At 37.0% G+C, this 20,662-nt stretch overlaps 1 protein-coding gene across 1 annotated transcript in view; it reads left to right on the top strand.

The window, feature by feature from the left end:
• The first annotated feature begins 1,616 nt into the window (after nucleotides 1-1,616).
• The window catches only part of zfpm2a (zinc finger protein, FOG family member 2a), a 251,008-nt gene continuing 231,962 nt past the window's right edge, over nucleotides 1,617-20,662 (top strand). The window contains exon 1 of the mRNA XM_055211092.2: nucleotides 1,617-1,631. The gene's annotated coding sequence lies outside the window, so the exon portion shown is untranslated. The remainder of the gene's footprint in view (nucleotides 1,632-20,662) is intronic.

The following is a 20,662-nucleotide window of genomic DNA, read 5'->3' as shown; positions in this document are numbered from 1 at the left end:
ATTATTACCTAAAATGTCCTCGTATAATAGAGATAAGCAATAACTCTGTACGGTTCCTTTACAGTTTTAGCCCAATGCGACAAGCTTTGTGCAAAATCACATGACGGAGATTTGGGAGCATCATGTTTTAAGATGATATCTCTTAGGAAATATTTTCCAAAGAATCACTTTATGTATAAAGCATGCAACATATCTTTTTTATACATATGACAAATACTTGCATATCTTATGCTTATAAAATTAATATTCATAGCACATAATGTTGACAAATCAGTAAAAACAGCTACAATCATTTTTCTTTTGACACTTAAAAATAAAAGCAAACTTCATTACAGAGTGCTTTGTTTTTAGACACGTGTTTCTCAAATTTAGTTTCACAATGTTTGAATATTTGAATATTTACGGCCATGTCTGTCTCATGCCGCACTGGAGAGGAACTACACTTTTGGCACGGTGTGTTCCCGAGCTGAATTTCACGGGGCTGAAACTTCTTTTCCAAGAGCCCTGCAGGCTTCCCTTCGGTCCGCATAGTGAGCGCGTGCAGATGCTGAACAGAAGCCCGGGTTGTTTACATCCGAGTAATTGGTCATGGGCGGTTCATTACCTGTAGGAGGAAAATGTCAAATACAAGAAGATAAAAAAGTATATGAAAAAAAATAGAAATTACTGTATTATTTTTATGTAAATATTGAACATGCACTCTTGTTTTAAATGAGATTTTACTTACTTAATATTTATATGCATACTAATATTTAATATTTTTATGCATACTATGCATTTAATCAGCATGTGTGTTCTCTGGGATTTACGATCTACCAATTGAGTTACAGGAACAACTCACACTGATATATCATTGTGATTCAATTATATGTTTGCTTTACCTTTTGCCATATTAAAGGAAGATGAGGAGCAGGTAACTTTATTTGTAGAAAGCACTTTCTGAGATTCAGCACCTTCGCTGCCTCCTCTTCCTCTGCATGGCTGTTGGGCAGAAGAGGGCGATTGCGTTCCCCTCCCGCGCCCGTCCGCCTGTGGGACCTGCTCCGTGGGCTTTTCATCAGCTGCCATTTTCACCAGCATGCAGTAATTTCATGGCTCATTGGAAGCGCTGAAAACCTTTGAAACTGCAAATGTTAACTTTTGCCTGGCCCCGAGCCATTTAGAAAGCGATTAATTCGGCAAACAGACGTGAGCCACTTTCTCCTCCCAAGTTTTCGCATAATTTTCCCAATCCTTTCTATCTGGATTTGCATTGCAGGAAACTCACAGGACGGGGATAATGACTCTTCCTGGTTATTGTGGGTCGGTGAAGACACAAGGCCTGTAGCTTTACTGTGCCGTGTGATCTATTCTACAAGTACCAAGATGTGCCCGCTTCAGTCCTGAATGAGCAGCGGGAGGGATGGACTGGGGTTGAGATTTGGTGGTTTAATATCCAGGTAAAAGGCTCTGTATATGTGAAGTGCATTATTTTTTGGATATTGAATTAGCATGCTTATATTTGACTTGAATGTGATGTATTTCACAGTGATGATGAGTAATGAGAAAAAATTCATCAGGACCTGGATGATGAAAAGTAGGCGTTTCTTAACAGATTGGTGTGCAGTCATTGAAAAGGAGGGGTGCAGAAAGTAAGTGCAGTTTGTGATGTGAGCCGAAAAGAAGTTTGAGAATTTAACAATCTTCTTGAATTAAAGTTGGAATAAGATTCGGCAAAGAATCGTGCACACTAAGGAATGCACATCAAATAAATGGGACATTTACTTTAAAACTACTTTCCACTTTCCCAATGAGCAGAAATGATAAAAAAAGCCATTTCTAGGTTGACTTAAAGGAATAGTCTACTCATTTTCAATATTAAAATATGTTATTACCTTAACTAAGAATTGTTGATACATCCCTCTATCATCTGTGTGCGTGCACGTAAGCGCTGGAGCGCGCTGCGACGCTTCGATAGCATTTAGCTTAGCACCATTCATTCAATGGTACCATTTAGAGATAAAGTTAGAAGTGACCAAACACATCAACGTTTTTCCTATTTAAGACGAGTAGTTATACGAGCAAGTTTGGTGGTACAAAATAAAACGTACCGCTTTTCTAAGTGGATTTAAAAGAGGAACTATATTTTATGGCGTAATAGCACTTTTGGGAGTATTTCGACTCGCCTGAAAAGTCCGCTCCCCTTCTCACTCTCATAATGGGAGAGGGAGGGTGTTACTGCGCCGAGTCGGGGTACTCCCAGGGGTGCTATTGCGTCATGAAGTGTAGTTCCTCTTTTGAATCCGCTTAGAAAAGCGCTACCTTTTATTTTGTACCACCAAACTTGCTCGTATAACTACTCGTCTTAAACAGGAAAAACGTTGATGTGTTTGGTCACTTCTAACTTTATCTCTAAATGGTACCATTGAATGAATGGGGCTAAGCTAAATGCTATCGAAGCGTCGCAGCGCGCTCCAGCGCTTACGTGCACGCACACAGATGATAGAGGGATGTATCAACAATTCTTAGTTAAGGTAATAACATATTTTAATATTGAAAATGAGTAGACTATTCATTTAAGTTTTGAATAGTGTTTCAGTTTGTTTAGATGAATTAACAACCCTACTGAAAAATCCAGCTAAAACCAGCATAAGCTGGTAGCTGGTTCTAGCTGGTTTTAGCTGGTTTAAGGTGGTTTATGCTGGTCCTCCCAGCCTGACAAAGCTGGTCATGCTGGTGGGCCAGCTGGTATTCCAGCATGACCAGCTAAGTCCAGCTAGACCAGCTTAAAATGTGACCAAAACACACCTAGACCAGCTTGCTACACCAGCAAAACCAGCTTCCTACACCAGCAAAACCAGCTAAAACCAAGCTGGGGACCAGCTGAGACCAGCTCACCAGCTTGTGCTGGTCTTGGCTGGATTTTTCAGTAGGGAAGGCAGGTCTGTAACCACCATATACATTAAGGGGGCGTATACACCAAGGCGTTTACACTGGCTTATGTTTTTAATTGTTTCCAATGGAAGCACCGCGCTTTTCAAAAAGGACAGCAAAAGGGAATTAAAAATATGTAAAAATATAGACTTCCAGGTTAAAATGCCCAACTTTACAGTAGAAAATAATATGTTTACAGCCTGGTGGTCTATATTGCCAAGTTTGCCCTTCATGACTGTGAGGGGGTGAATATTTGTAACTCATCCGTTTAAATTATATAAAGCCTTAAAGTTCTGCATAATTAAGGGCGTGGCCACTTGAGTGACGGGTGAACTGCCACTGCTGTCACTAGAATCAAGCTAGGCGGGCATGGTTTCAGCAAACCAGCCACCTTACCTTCACCCACGTCCCGCCTCTGTACCCATTTTTGGTTATCCGCTAGTGATGCGCAGTGACGCGCGGCCAAGATGGCAAGGGCAGGCACCGCCTACTTTAAGTTTCAAAAAGCTCTTCACAAACCTATGGATGACGTTACGGACACTCTGTCCATTTTTTACAGTATATAGTTTAAAAGCTTTGGTGTACACGCCACCTAAGAGGGACACCCCCCCAAACCAGATTATTGGTCTATTACTATGGGAGATTCTCCAAATATTACTTGTGTTCCAAATAATAATAACAAAATAATGTTAATGTGTTTCCCTCAGTATTAAACATTTGAGGACACTACAGCTTCTTTTACAGTAATAAAGAAGCACTCAACAACGGCACTGAAAGCTGTACCCGTGTTATATTGATTTATGTTATGATTGGACTGTATAATGTTCTGTACCATGCAACAGTAGAAACGGGTCAACCAGGTAGGCATACACAGCTGGTGAGTTGGCATGATTGTTCATATTATTTGTGTGTAAAATCCACATTTGACACATGGAGTTCTGGCAAAAAGATGATATTTCCTAAGTCAAACTGAGAAAGATTGTGTTATGCTGTGTTAGGCTCAGCTGATTTGTCACAAGATAAAACAGAGTCAGAAATATTTAATATTAACAAGATGCATCACTGATGCGTATTGATATGAACAGGGGAGATCAGAACAGATGCAACGATCAGAATGGCCTCTCTAGTCCCGCCTCCCAGTAAAAAGAACCAATCGTCAATTGGAATCTTCTGGGAGACGGACTTTGCACATGCACACGCCGAATCGACAGGTCTTGTTTGCCTGCTCTAACAAGACCAAGAAGCGTTGCAAATATGGCGACAGAGTGACGCAACTTCCTTAAAGGACTTTGGCAGATTTTAATTGTTTATACATTGTAAAAATTATTTTGTGGCTTAGTAAATTGAACTTAATATAATGAGTAAAATCTATTTTAAAAAAATCTTGCTTTTTAACCAACTTTGAGTAAAAATAACACAAAAAGGCGAGTAATTCTAAATAAACACATTATAAGTAATTTCAACAAAATTTTATCATGTAAAATTTGTAAGAAGGAAATTAACTTAATAATTTTGTGTTGATTCTACTTGAATTATTTTAATAAATATAACTAACTAGGCAGTGGACTTGTATGCCGTTAAAATAATAAGCTGGATTTACTTATTGTGCATAATTTTTGCATTCACTTTTTTAAGTAAGTTTTACATGGAATTGTAAGCAATTGCTTAAAAAAGCTAATTTTAAGCTTAAATTGATTAAAAGTCCATGTAAAACTTACTTGAAGGAACAGTATGTAAGACATTTATATCAATTAATCATAAAATAGATCTGATATGTCACTAGACATTAAGAAATCATTTTAATTTCAAATACTTATATCACTGACAACAGTGGTCCGGCCAGGATATTGTCATTTAAAAAGTGGAGTTGCAGCCCTCAACTGATGTTTATGTTGTCATCTTGTGCATTGGCCACCAGTTGTGTGATTGCAGTACCAGTTTTAGCCACAAGTTTCTTGATTGCAATACCAGTTTTGGCCACAATCCTACATACACTGTAAAATATTTCTGTAGAAATTACAGTATTACTGCACTGTAAAAAAAATCCGTAGAAATTGCAGCTGAGTTGCCGGCAATTTACCGTAGATCTAAATCCATGTTATTTACTGGCAACATTTTGTTCAAAGTTAAATGAACACCAAACATCTACAAGTCCTTGTCTTTACAGAGTAAAACTAAAAAACAGCATCAAGCAAAACATTCTGGGAAACAAAATCTGAAGCAAAAAACAGAAAAAGGTTGATGATGATTTCTGGTTCCCAGAATGCTTTGCATGAGGCTGTAATTGTATAGTTTTATTCTGTAAAGATAAAGACTTGTTAATATTTAAAATTTATTTAACTTTGAACAAACTCTTGCCAGTAAATAACATAAATGTTAATCTACGGTAAATTACCGGCAACCCAGCTGCAATAACATTGAAATTTTTACGGACTTTTCTTACAGTGTGGGTATTACTGGCAACTAGCTGCCAGTAACTTACTGTAGATTTTACATTTATGTTATTTACTGGCAACAGTTTGTTCAAAGTTAAATGAACTTGAAACATTGAATCAGTCTTTATCTTCTACAGTAAGTTACTGGCAACCAGCTGCATAATTACAGCTAATTTTTACAGTGTACTGTTCCTTTAAAAAAGTGGACGCAAAAATGCTCAAACCGCTTTTAAGCACTGTTGACTTCCATAGTATTTTTCTTTCCTACTATGGAAGTCAATGGTGCTCGTGTTTCCTACTGGACTACTAATATCTTCCTTTGTGTTCAGAAATGATGACAGAATTTACATTTTTGGATGAACTATCCCTTTAAAGTCACAGGTGTGTCTAGTATTTCATAACAGTTTTGAGCGTGACATGAGAATGTTCTTCACACTTTGATATTAGATTTCAGTCATATCGCCCATCTCAGATTGATTAGGATTACACAGAAATACTGAACTGAAACGCAATTATCAATGTTTCCAAACATCTGGAGTTACAGATTCACACTTGAATCTGTCAACACCATCAATCAGAGCTCTTCATATGAATGTTAAAAGCTGCAGGTACAGCGTGTGTGTACTTTGTGCAGGAGAGAGAGAGGGAGAGCTGTGCAGTAAAGCGTGTGAGAGAGACAGACGGTTGTGGATTGGCCAGCCGTCCCTCACAGCTGTCCACCTGCGTTCTGGCACCCGCAGACGCTTACAAAACACATGAACTAATTCTGCTGCCTGAACTCCATTAATTTCCCTTTGCTGGGACACACAGCACTGTGACAGTGTAACATATAGCTTGCTGTCTGCGAAAAGCTGGTCTGGCTCAAAATAATACAGATTTTTGTGGGTTGTGATATAAAAATAAAACATGATGCATGCTTGCATATCTTCAAATCGTTTGATTGGCAGTATTGTGAAGATTCTTCTGAAAATTAATTTATGCTTATGTATTTGGCAGACACTTGACAGTGCAATACATTTGTTTTTATCAGTATATTTGTTTTCTGGCAACAACTGAAATATACATTATACATAATAGGACTTATTTTTGCTCCAAATATTGCTTATATTTTTAATTTACATTTTAAAACATTCTGGTGAAATAATTATATTACCTTTAAATTTGATTTGGCCATTGTACACTGTAAAAAAAAAATTTTGTGGCTTAGTAAATATAACAAAAAAAATTTGTTCTATTTAAAAAAAATTATTCTTGTTTTTTAACCAACTTTAAAGGTATAGCGGAAGATTTAAAAAAAAAAATGCACATGCGCAACACTCTAACTACTCCAGACAGGGAATGCCTATTAAACCCGTGCACGAGAGAAAGCGTGCACGAGCCTAGTTCTTTTCTTCGCTCTGTTTACAAGTTGCTGTCGGCATGTTTACCGTGTCTGCGCGGTTCGTGACTTGTGCCAGGGCTAGCATCGCTAATCATAGCTTAGATCAACTTGCAGCGATTTTAAATGGATTTCTCCAAATAGCATGACAAACTTTACTTGTCGAGTAGAAATTTCGCATGGGAAGCCCAACCTGTGCTTTTAGCTCACGCCAGCGTGTTAAATATAGGGCTGTGTTGAAAAAATCGATTCACCGATTCTGAATCGATTTTCATGTTAATCTCTAAAGATCGATCCGTAACTCAAAGAATCGATTTAATAATTAATAACTTAAACTTGCCGCGTCATTGAATTCACCCATACGCGCGAGGTGGAAGGACATTAAAACAACAAACATAGCGGTCAGTAACGTTAAGCAAGCGGTTGTTTTGAAAACTCTAGAAACGCTCAAAGCTGCGATCTACATGTAAAATAATCCACTCATAACAAATGAATGAGTTATTTGTGTTATTTTTATAATAAGCGCCATGCAGTGAATCCACCGCGGGTCTCGCAGCGAATCTCTCTCTCTCTCCCTCCCTCTGTGCTCATGCAGCCGGTCTCTGATGGGCAGAGGTTTCTTGAGGCGCGTGCAACGGGTCGCCAAATAAAGAGTTCTTCTTACACATAATGATAATAGTTGTAAAGGTTTCTGAACTTTTAGCAAGACAAAACTCGCGTTTATATCAGTGACACGTGCACTGCTGGAGCGATGTAGTTTGACGCCTAATTTGCTTATAGTGCAAACATCTTTGATCAGAAAGACGAGAAAGAGACACAAAATAATGTTAATGTGCAATAGGAAGTAAAGAGCGTCAAGACCTTAAAACAGACTTCACATCATAGCACCCGTCATAATATCAGTGGTGGACAGTAACGAAGTAAATGTAATTCGTTACTGTACTTAAGTAGTTTTTTCGCGTATCTGTACTTTACCCAAGTACTTTTATTTTGGGAGACTTTTACTTTTACTTTACTACATTTTAAAGTCAAATATCTTACTTTTTACTCCACTACATTTTAAAAAAATCGGTCGTTCCTTTTTATTTATCAGTGGATAAAAAACGTAACTGGGCAAACTAAAGCTGCACAAAAAAACTAAGATGCACACGTGATGCGTCAAACCACCAATCAGGGTACAGCATCCGCTTCGTTTTGAACTTGTTTTGGTTGCCGCGCTGTTTCACGTAAGCTACGCGAGTCACGCGAGTGCAGCAGCCAGCCAATGCATCGTTTGGAGAATGAAACTGCATTCAAAAACAACGGAGGAGATAACTGACCCACCACAACAAAATGGCCGTATTTATGCGCGTTTTTTTAAGTCCTTGAATAAAAGAACGAGTCCTTCGTGTCTTCTCTGCCTGCCTTGAAACTGTGCTATTTCGTTTTAAAAGAATACTCTTTCAAATCTAAGGAAACGCGTAGAGGTAAGCCATTTTTATTCTGGTTATATTTTTAAATGAGCAATCTTAACAGTAGCTTGCAGAAAACTGTTAATTGTGTTGCTAAAATATATACGACGTTATCATGAATGAACTTTAAGCTATGCAGGCTGAAGCTATTTTTTGCCGTATAGTTAGCTGTTTCACTTAAAGGGATACTTCACCGATTTAGCATTCAGCTTTGTATCTGTAGAAACCCGGCAGTATTACTGAATGACCATGTTTCCCTCCATCATTTCCCCTGAGAGGAGAGATATCTGCATTTTGGTTCTGCAAAAAAGTCCTCCGATGATGCAAAAATCGTCATATTACATCATCGGAGGACTTTTTTGCAGAACCAAAATGCAGATATCTCTCCTCTCAGGGGGAAATGATGGAGGGAAACATGGTCATTCAGTAATACTGCCGGGTTTCTACAGATACAAAGCTGAATGCTAAATCGGTGAAGTATCCCTTTAAGTTCATTGTATTTGAAGCTCAGTGCTCTGTTATTTTGAAATGACAATTAATCGCTATCAACACTGTTGTAAAATATAAATGACATTTTGACTAGCCATGCAGTGTATGATGCTTAAACAGGCAGGTGGATTGGAGTGCTCCCTATTAACTGAGATTGTTATTAATATTTTCAAAAGTTTTGCTTCCAAAATATATAAATACATTTAATAATGTATTACAATATACATATGACATGCTAAAGCACATGAAACGTTTCTGAAATTATATTCTGTAAGGCTTGTTTTATTTGTCAAAGAAAGGGAGACTGATTTCTAGATAACGTTATGTATTTAATGTTTTGAAAACTATTGTAAACCTGTGCTTAAGTCAAGTTTTTATTACACTTAAACTGTTAAATTATTTAACAAATAAATCTTGAAATGAGATGTACTGCTCTCAAATCCTGTTATTTCATTTGATGCTAAAGGAAATTTTTTGTTTTTAAGGTTTTAGGCTTATGATCATTTTAATAGACATCAGTGTCTGATTTATTAATGTCCTTCTATTAATTGATTGGTTAGCCAAGAGAGTTATTTCACATAATTTGAGTTTTGTGACAAAAATGATAAGGCCATAATAAATCACAGTACTTTTGTACTTAAGTACATTTAGAGGCAGATACTTTTGTACTTTTACTCAAGTAAAAATTTTAAGCAAGTAGTTCTACTTTTACTTGAGTAATATTTTACCCTGGGTATCTTTACTTTTACTCAAGTACACGATTTGTGTAATTCGTCCACCACTGCATAATATCTATATAGAGCTCATATACAGGTATTTATCCTGTCTGTAGGTTTGTGCATAAATTTATACCTGTTCATTTTACATACTGCCTATTTTTAATGTAATGATGCATAAATACAAAATACAATGCATACTATAGCTTCAATAGTCTATAAAATTAATAACTCAATTAAAAACACAATTCTGTCTATCAAGACTTAATCTGTTGTTATCCTCTGGGCTTTTTCACTTTAACATTATTAACTTTAAATTGTCCATATTTTAAAACTGTGGTGAGCAGTTAAAAGCTATAGTGAGTGGCAAATAACTGCACATTTTTATAATCCAAAAAACTGAAAAACATGTATGCCATGAAATATACTGTTACTGTGAAATAAAATGACTCATGGAATAGATGTTTGGTCATTCCGTGCACCCCTATCTGGCACCATTTCGGGCTTTTTTCAAAAACACTTATCTAAATCTCGAAGATCGGATCAGATCGAATCGAATCGAATGATGATAATCGATTCAAGATCTTGAGAATCTGAATCGAATCGATTCTTGCAATTTGAATCGAAACCCAGCCCTAGTTAAATAGTCTCCCAAAAACACTCTGGTCTTGTTTCTTTCTTCAGAGGCCTTTCTGTTCTTGTCATACAACTCGTAGACACTTCTTCTCTTGCGACCCTCAGACATTTTGAAAAAACACGATGAGAAAGCAATCTTCAATGAATGGTTGAAACCGTAGCCCACCACACATATACACCTGAAAGTGCGCATGTGCAGAAAGCGAACCTAGGGACGAGCACGTACAACGGCCTTACGTAAACATATCATCAGAATGATTGACTACTGGCATGACCAAAAGTCTAGATGATCCACCCGGAAAAAGAAAATCTTCCGCTATACCTTTAAGTAAAAATAACACAAAAAGGTGAGTAATTCTAAATGAACACATTATCAAGTAAATTCAACTTAATTTAATCATGTCATATTTGTAAGAATTAAATTAATTTAATAATTTTGTGTTAAAAACGACTTGAATTATTTTAGTAAATATAACTAACGAGGCAGTTGACTTGTATACGGTTAAAAATATGCTGGATTTCATTTTTGCATCCACTTTTAAAGGGATAGTTCGGCCAAAAACGATATTAAACCCATGATTTACTCACCCCCAAGCTGTCCGAGTTGCATATGTCCATCGTTTTTCAGACAAACACATTTTCGGATATTTTAGAAAATATTTTAGATATTTCTGTTCATTAAATGTAATGTTGCGGGGTCCAGGAATAGTCCACGACCTTCAAGTCCAAAAAAGTACGTCCATCCTTCACAAATTAAATCCAAACGGCTCCAGGATGATAAACAAAGGTCTTCTGTGGGTAATCCGTGTGGTGTTATTGTAGAAATATCCATATTTAAAATGTTATTAACTTTATAAACTAGCTTCCGGTAGCGCCGCCATCTTAGACTCAGGAGAGAGGATTAGCGTAGTGTACGCACTTTTCTTAGTGACGTATGACAAATTCGGAGGGCGGGGGCACCGAGCAGCAGCAGAGAAACTCTGTACGCTGCGTAAGCTCTCATCCTGAATGCGCATCAGTCCAAAATGGCGGCGCTACCGGAAGGTAGTTTATAACGTTAATAACATTTTAAATATGGATATTTCTACAACAACACCTCACGGATTACCCACAGAAGACCTTTGTTTATCATCCTGGAGCCGTTTGGATTTAATTTGTAAAGGATGGACGCACTTTTTTGGACTTGAAGGTCGTGGACTATGGCTGGACCCCGTAACATAACATTTAATGAACAGAAATATCTAAAATATTTTCTAAAATATCCGAAAATGTGTTTGTCTGAAAAACGATGGACATATGTAACTCGGACAGCTTGGGGGTGAGTAAATCATGGGTTTAATATCGTTTTTGGCCGAACTATCCCTTTAAAAGTAAGTTTAAAAAGCAATTGCTTAAAATTCCATGTAAAACTTCTAAAAAAATTGCAATTGCTTAAATTGCTTAAAATGCACTATATTTAATTTTTATTGTTAATCCAGCATTTTTTTTTGAAAGTACCATAATAGTATTTTTTTTAATATCATGACATATACGTCTTTCATCTTCAAAATGACAATAAAGCAAATAAAAGAAATTATTCATGCTGCATTAAACTTGTGTGCTTTACTGTTACATGAATAATGTACTAAATTTAAGTGTTTCTCACACAGTGTACTTTGAATATAGAGCATACGTTGTATAGGACCACTACTATGTAATCATGATATCTTTCATTCAAAGTGCGGTCACACTACAATTTTCGTTTCATTAATTGCAAATGCGTCAGACTGAAAATATTTCGCATTTTGTTGCGACCCAAAGTTCATGTCTGGTGAACTTTGACCTGCAAATTCATATCACGTGGACATATGTGACCAGTAAAAGACTTTACATGACCTTTCTCTTTACTAAAAAGCAAAGATGAACAAAACCAAAAAAAAAACGTATATTGACAAAGCACTCCCCACCCATATACGTAGCATCATCCGAAAAATATTTGCATGCTCAAAGTCTAGTGTGACCTCCCCTTTGGTCATTTTTGGGCTTGACAGACCTTGTCCCTTTTCAGTTTCCTTATATTGAAAAGTCTGCCCAGAATATTCTATAAAAACATTATTGTTTGTATTCAAGCCACAAATGTTAAATGTCAAAGGATTGTTCCTGTAATGTTTCTGTAGCTTAATTGCAAATCATTGCATTAAATTAGCAAAGCAAAAGGTTGTGGGTTCAATCCCAGGGAACTGATAAATCTGACCAAATGTGTACTTTGAAGTCACTTTGAATAAAAGCGTCTGCCAAATGCATAAATGTAAATAAGTACATTCTGACTTTATTACATGAACTGTTTCTTTTAGGGCTAATTGTAAATGCTGCAGTATGTGAGGTTATACCGGCAGTAATACTGTGATGTACAGCAAGTTTCATCGCGATATAAACCTCATGGCAATGCTGTTGTCTTTACAGGCAATTTGTGAGTCACAATCACTTTCAGTAAAAATACTTGAATCACGCAGCCCCTGTTAAAAGTGAACCCGGTACTTGAAGCCGTGTGAAGTTTGTAGGAGATCTCCTCTACTTGCGCATTCAGATTTTAATAGGAGACAAATTTGCATCACAACGGCAAAACTGCACAGGAGTCTGACAAATAAAATAAGGCGTCTGGGATTTGCAGAAGTCGCATGAATCGTTCTAATGAGAATGCATTCAGCTGTTAGGATGCAGTTCTGACACTTTTTACATTGATTCTTTTTGCACTTGTCTCTGTCAGTGAAATTCTCCTCTTTTGCGACTATCTACAGCTGATGACAGTCTCACATTTAAGGCTTGTGTTGCGAACTTTTTAATATGTAACAGCAGTTTAAGGAAATGCAGGGAAACACTTAGCAAAAATGTCATGAGGTCACCATGTTTATTTAGATACACTCACCTAAAGGATTATTAGGAACACCATACTAATGTGTTTGACCCCCTTTCACCTTCAGAACTGCCTTAATTCTACGTGGCATTGATTCAACAAGGTGCTGAAAGCATTCTTTAAAAATGTTGGCCCATATTGATAGGATAGCATCTTGCAGTTTATGGAGATTTGTGGGATGCACATTCAGGGCATGAATCTCCCGTTCCACCACATCCCAAAGATGACTATATTGGGTTGAGATCTGGTGACTGTGGGGGCCATTTTAGTACAGTGAACTCATTGTCATGTACAAGAAACCAATTTGAAATGATTCGAGCTTTGTGACATGGTGCATTATCTTGCTGGAAGTAGCCATCAGAGGATGAGTACATGGTGGTCATAAAGGGATGGACAAGGTCAGGAACAATGCTCAGGTAGGCCGTGGCATTTAAACGATGCCCAATTGGCACTAAGGGGCCTAAAGTGTGCCAAGAAAACATCCCGACACCATTACACCACCAGCCTGCACAGTGGTAACAAGGCATGATGGATCCATGTTCTCATTATGTTTAGGCCAAATTCTGACTATACCATCTGACTGTCTCAACAGAAATCGAGACTCATCAGACCAGGCAACATTTTTCCAGTCTTCAACTGCCTAATTTTGGTGAGCTCTTGCAAATTGTAGCCTCTTTTTCCTATTTGTAGTGGAGATGAGTGGTACCCGGTGGGGTCTTCTGATGTTGTAGTCCATCCGCCTCAAGGTTGTGCGTGTTGTGGCTTCACAAATGCTTTGATGCATACCTCGGTTGTAACGTGTGGTTATTTCAGTCAAAGTTGCTCTTCTATCATCTTCAATCAGTCGGCCCATTCTCTTCTGACCTCTAGCATCAACAAGGCATTTTCGCCCACAGGAGTGCCGCATACTGGATGATTTTCCCTTTTCACACCATTCTTTGTAAACCCTAGAAATGGTTGTGTGTGAAAATTCCAGTAACTGAGCAGATTGTGAAATACTCAGACCAGCCCATCTGGCACTAACAACCATGCCACGCTCAAAATTGCATAAATAACCTTTCTTTCCCATTCTGACATTCAGTTTGGAGTTCAGGAGATTGTCTTGACCAGGACCACACCCCTAAATGCATTGAAGCAACTGCCATGTGATTGCTTGATTAGATAATTGCATTAATGAGAAATTGGACAGGTGTTCCTAATAATCCTTTAGGTGAGTGTACAGTATTTTTTTACAAAATGTGTTAATCTTTGTTAATGTAAACGAATACATTTTCAAAATCAAAAGTTGAATCTGTTAACACTACTAAACAATTGTATTGGACCGAAATGTTAACATTAACAGTAACTAAGATTGTTATATGCTGTTAATAGTATTTTTAATTGTTAGTTTATGTTAGTTAAAGTTTTAACAGATGGAACCAATTTAATATATATATATATATATATATATATATATATATATATATATATATATATATATATATATATATATATATATATATATATATATATGACAATATCAATTCTTGAGAAAGTTTGTGGAGTAAATTAAATGCTTTTCTGAAGCACTATTGGCTTACACGGTGCTCTAAGTAAGAAAAAGAATGAGACATTTTCTATTTTAATAAACAAGCAGCATGAAGAAAAGGCCTGATGCTTCTGAGCAGCCATAGTAGGCATGCAGTCGACACTGAGAAACATATACAGGCAGAAGATCTAATAACCCATACCTGTAGGTCCAGTGTTTCACACATTTAGGAAGCGGGTGCCTTTTTACCTGGCTGCACAGCAATCACATCTGCAGGCCATGTTAATGGAGCGGTCCGGCAATCTGCACGCCGCCAATGTGCCGTTAATTGTGCTGGAAGCCACAGAAGTCGCCGTTACAGATACTGGCTAGTTTTATTTCACTGCTTATCATAAAGCCTCCACATGTCCCGGTTCCACGACTAAAATAAAAACAGATAATATTGTCTTAATTGCATGCCTTTAACAATGATGTCGGACAGCCAAACGCATCAAATTAAATTTTGTTTCTGCCCAGTGAAAAGCTAGTCGAGGTCTTATATTTCCATTGGAAGTACATTGTCTGATAAACAGCAGAACGAAAAGAGTAATTATAGGGAGGAAATTACATCAGAAATGAAGGAAGTCGTGAAAGGTTTGGTGTTTAAATGGGTTTAAGCGGAGCATTAAAAAGGCCACGAGTGTGACCGCACACAGGACAGGTGTACTCACAAATACAAACAGAACGCAGAATGCTCAATAAAACACGCTTTTAAGTAAACGTTTATTTGTTGCACACTTTTGCCAAAGAAACTAAAATGTTCTCGTTCTCACTAAAGGCCTTTTCGAAACTAATACAAATGTTTTTTATTGTTCATTCAGCTACTGTATAGAATGATTGTAGCCAATAAGATTTAAGCTATGCGTTTGCATTAAAGGACATTTGGTATAATTTTTTTATTTGTTTTATACTTTTAATCACCACATTTTGTTTTGCTCTGGGAGTCAGTAGATCATTTGTTGGCTTTTTTATTGGCTTTATTTGTTTGAACGTCATTTACATTTCCTGTACAGTTTATTTAACACATTGCTCCTCTATACCACGCTTTTCTGAAATGCATCGATTTTTAAAAAGCTCATCGTTCTGAAAAAAAGCACGGTGTGCTCTGATTGGCCAGCTATCCTGTGTGTTGTTTTTGGCCCAAAATACCTCAAGCATGTGACGGAAATGTTACTCCCTTACCAAATTTAGAATAACAGCTCCCAAAGCACAGTGTCTTTACAACATTTCAGCGAGAATAAAAGTTATGCCTTTTTTTGCATATACATTTGAGCGATGTTATGCAAATCTTTCCACCTAGTGACATAGATGTGAGGGGGCATGTTTAAATGAGGCGTCTTAGGAAGGCGTGAATGAGCCTTCGCTTTTAGAAAGAGTATCTCTCTGGGTTAGAGACTTTTATTATTGCGACACTCCAAAGACAAAGTAATATAAACAAAGAGTTAAGTCTTTTAAATGTGAAGTCATAGCTGTGTTTATATGAGTTTGATCTGGTAAACTAAGATGTAATCTAAAGGTAAGTGAACACCAGAATAATATAAAAGTAAAATCTAAGAAAGGACTTTATCTAAAGATAATTCTGGGTTTCTTATGTTGATGATGAATTTGTGGTCAGACTCTGATAGGGAGAATTTAAGAGATTTATGTTTCATTTCTGTAGTATTGTAAAGCTGATTAAATGCTTCATTATCTAAGCAGTACATGAGTATTTGAGTAAAGAGTCTGTGAATAACGCATTAGTTTGGGATTTTAATCTTTGTAAGAAAGAAAATCACTTTTTTAATATGTCAGAAACATTGTGTTTAAGATCTCTGTGCTTTCTCATTCAGACTTGTTTAATTGAATGTGGCTTATATTAAATCCAGTGTTGTGGCTCATTTTATTTTAAAGATTTCTTGCTTACATCTTAAGTAAGATACAGGGGATACAGCTGATTATTTCAAATATATGTGACCCTGAAAGACAAAACCAGTCATAAGTCGCATATGTATATTTGTAGTGAGATTATCGACCCATCCAAAAATCATTAGGATATAAAGTAAAAATCTATGGTACATTCCTACTTTAAATATATCAAAAAGGTATTTATCGGCAGAAATATGTGTTGCTAAAGACTTCATATGAACAACTTTTTTTTCAATATTTAGATTTTCTTTAACCCTCAGATTCCAGATTTTCAAATAGTTGTATCTCGGCCAAATATTGCCCTATCCCAGTGTTTCTCAATTATTTTTTTAGTAAATAACCCGCAGATATTAACACTCCCATCTGCGCTTTTTTTAAATTGCGCTCTCGCGCTAATTTGCCCCGTTTAGTAAATCTGGCCCCATGTGTTATTTTAACACATTATGGGGCGGTTTCCCGGACAGGGATTAGACTAGTCCTAGACTAAAATAAATGTAAGAGCTGTCCAAACTAAAAACAACTTGCATATCTTAAAATACATCAGTGCCAATAATGTTTTTAGTAAGGCATGTTTGTTACAACTAGTTATAGGGTTCCACGGGTCCTTGAACGTTTGTGAATCTGCTGAAAAAATTAAAGGCTCTGGGAAGTTTTTGAAAATATACATACATAGATATAGGTCATTGAAAGTGCTTGAATCTATTTTATTCAAGAGGTTTTCTGAAAAAAATCCATATTATTCCTTGTGTAGTGTAGTTGCTTTAAATGCTTATATTTTCTGTATGCGAATGTTAATTCATACCAATATGCTTTTTTTGCATAGAAAACGTCTCGGGTTACTGTATGTAACTGTTGTTCCCTGATAAGGGAACGAGACACTGTGTGTTCCTTGCCACTTCCTGCATCCCTGTAACGCCGTCTGTGGCAATATTTTAGATAGCGATATACTTCCTTCCTGTTCCCTGTCTTTGTCTTAAGCCTCACCCTTGGTTGAATTTGATATACACATTCAGACGGACTTATAACCACTGGAGGCTTTTAAAATAAAGCAATAAACCCCAAGAAGCAGTGGGTTACCAGTGCATTTTATAACAGCTAAGGGGCATTGTTACGACGCGAAGCTGTTATAAAATGCACTGTAACCCCACTGCTTCGCGGGGGTTTATTGCGTTTATAAAACGGTTACTTTCACAAAATGAAACACAAATAAGTTGTAATTATATTAGTACAAATATTGCTCTTCCGCTAAACAAGTAGTTCCTCACAATCAAGTTTGGCTGCAACAGAGCGCAATTCTCAAGCAACACAGACGCAGCAAAGACACAATGAAAATATAATTTAAGACTGTGGTGTTTATTTTTATAAATCAACACTCATCTAAAATATACATTAACATTTATATCGTGCAACTGTTGAAGTGATGATCAAATATGCTTGGAAGCATGATTAACTCTTTCACCGTCAGTGTTTTTTTTTTTTTTTAAGTTGCCCGACCCAGTTTTAGTTTAATGCCAAACAGAAAAAACTATCTTCTTTAAATTAACATAAAATATCAAATTAAAGAACAGACCATTCGCTTTCCAACAACAACAACAACAACCAAAAAAACGTTTCATCCTACCTTCATTTGTTCTCTTATCAGTTATCACCTCTCAAAATTCAATTTTTGTGAAGAACTTTTTTAAGAGATCAGATTCAGAGCCATCAAAACTCACACATCACGCTAAATCCACCACAACGCTGTTGTGTTGAGTGAATGTGTCAGTGTTTAAGTTGGGTAAGATTGCCATTTAGTGGATAATAGCAGAAATATCAATTTAAGACAAAAACAACCCAGAGAACGTTTGCTCTTTATTGACGAAATGACTCAACAATATTTATTGACATTTATCTGAATATCGCCATAATTGTGCAAATGTAGAAACATTTTAATATGATTAAAGACTGTGGTGTTTATTTTCATAAATCAGTACGCAGCAACTGTGGCGAAGTGATGCTTGTGATGCGGTCTGAACCGTGGGTTTACCGGGGTATTTTATCACGGCTTAGAACGCGTTTCAATCAATCAGAATGAAGAACCAGAACGAGACGTTTTATAATTATTATTATTATATTTTTTATTTATTTTGATGATTAAGCTTATTCCATCAAGATGGATAAAATATTTAATATTTCTCATTCTTTGGAGCAATTGGCGGTTACACCATTTGACATTTTCAGGTCCATTCAGTCTTAACTTTCATAAAAATTTTGCAAATGTAATTTTGCAATGTAATTGTAAGTGTAATTATTGCATAAAATTAACATAAATACACCGTGCATTGAAATAAACCTGATGCATGCTTTTAAAACAAGTTTTTTTTTATTGAATTTCTCATCTTGCCAAACCGTTTTTGTCACTGACCTGTATACATATCTGTTTCCAAATGGTACACATTAGGACCTTTTAACTCTTTCACCGCCAGCGTTTTTTAAAAAAGTTGCCAGCCAGCGCCAGAGTTTTTCATGATTTTCACAAAAGTTTAATGCCTTCCAGAAAATGTTCTTCTTCAAATATATAAATATACCAAATGAAAGAACAGACCCTCTGCTTTCAAACAAAAAAAAGTTTCATCCTACCTTCAGTAGGTCTTTTGTAATCAGCTTTTGAATATGGGTCGGTTTCTGCAAAAACACCACATTTGGAGCAAAAAGCAGAGATAATTCAATTTTTGTGACAGACTTTTCATAGAGATCCCATTCAGAGTGATCTTTAAAACAGACACGGACATGCAGACGTTTGCCATAGGGCAATACTTCCAGGTTTAAAAAGTTGCGGAAGGGCGGTATTGCGGAAAGACGGAAATACTCGTCATTGGCAGGGAAGCGTTTTCTCTTGATTGACGAGATATCTCGTCAATGGCGGCGAAAGAGTTAAAAGGCTAGTGCCCCGTGACAGTGTGGGACTGTTTTCTCTGTATAGTCTGGGTGAAGCGTGTAGACTGTCATAGTTTTAGTTTATTTAGTTTTTGTAGCAGTTTCTATAACTGTTATGCCTCATCCTCAAACACTGCCACCTCTTTCTGCAAACCAAACATTAGGTTTCCCAAAATATTTTGTTGAATGGCGCTCAAAGTCTTTAAGACGGCGGTGGCAAGTGGATGTTGGTTTCTCCATAGGTTCTTTGAAAGTATAAATGGAGGATAGTTCAGAGTGCTTTAGTTCCCAGGCTGAAACACAGAATTGTTCGGTGTTCACCTTTTCCACAGGTGTCCTTCGGTGATAAGATAAATGGAGAGCAAAGAGTCAGAGCTCTCTATATTAGACTAAAACAAACCTTCAGGGCTGATCATCCTATAGTGAGAGAAACACACAAATGAGTTAATGGACCAAAACTTTTACGGATGGAATACATAACATAACAAAAAACTTAACAAAACATAATCTGTAACACACTGGTTCCCAACTCCAGTCCTTAGGGTCCCCATCCAAAATGTTTTCCATAAATGTATTTACGTAAATACATATGTAGATGTAGTTGTTATACAAAACAAGGAATATGTAACAAAAAGAAAATTTGGTAGCACAATAGTAACAAAATTGTTTCATTTGTCACTAAAATAATTTCACATTATTTGTTGTTCTCCTAATTACATGACTAAAGTTAAACACTCTTTATATTTCTGCATGCCGTGTCGATGTGGCCATCGTCCGGGATCATAACACCTAAGACCACACAGATGAGATAAGACTTCTGCAAGTCACATGATCAGATGGGGTGGAGGCATGTTATTGGAAGTTTAGTGTTTGGGGGGCGGGGTTACGAGCCACCTGCGGCAGTGACATCAGCACGACAGAGATCAAGGGCCCTGTGGTCTTTCTCTCTCACAGTCCACGTGAGGTACCTCAGCTCCTTTAATCTGTGATCACGTATCACCTGCAGCTACACGTTCATCCAGTGCAGACAGATTTCATCTGTCATCTGCGAGTGGATCTCAATACCTACAGCTCTCAGTTCGGCCAGGAGTCCATGTCCAGCAGCCTACCAGAGTTAATCTCATAGATGAAGCGTCTCCTTTTTCTGCTCGCTCATGTCCCTGAGTGGGAGGGGGAGGCGAGTGGTTTCACCATCAGATTTGTCTCTTATATAAAACTTCATCTGAGGTTAAATGGCGCTGTGCGCTACATTCGGAGGGCAGACATACAGCAACCTAACATGGTTTTTCCTCCAACGACTCACAGAGGAAAGCAAAATCACAAATGAGATCTCTGTAGTGTCTCAGATATTTCACCTTGAGCT

Source organism: Misgurnus anguillicaudatus, chromosome 10 (genome assembly GCF_027580225.2).
Source record: "Misgurnus anguillicaudatus chromosome 10, ASM2758022v2, whole genome shotgun sequence".
Lineage (NCBI taxonomy): Eukaryota > Metazoa > Chordata > Actinopteri > Cypriniformes > Cobitidae > Misgurnus > Misgurnus anguillicaudatus.
The sequence above is the reverse complement of the archived record's forward strand: the minus strand, read 5'-3'. Positions and strand labels throughout refer to the sequence as shown.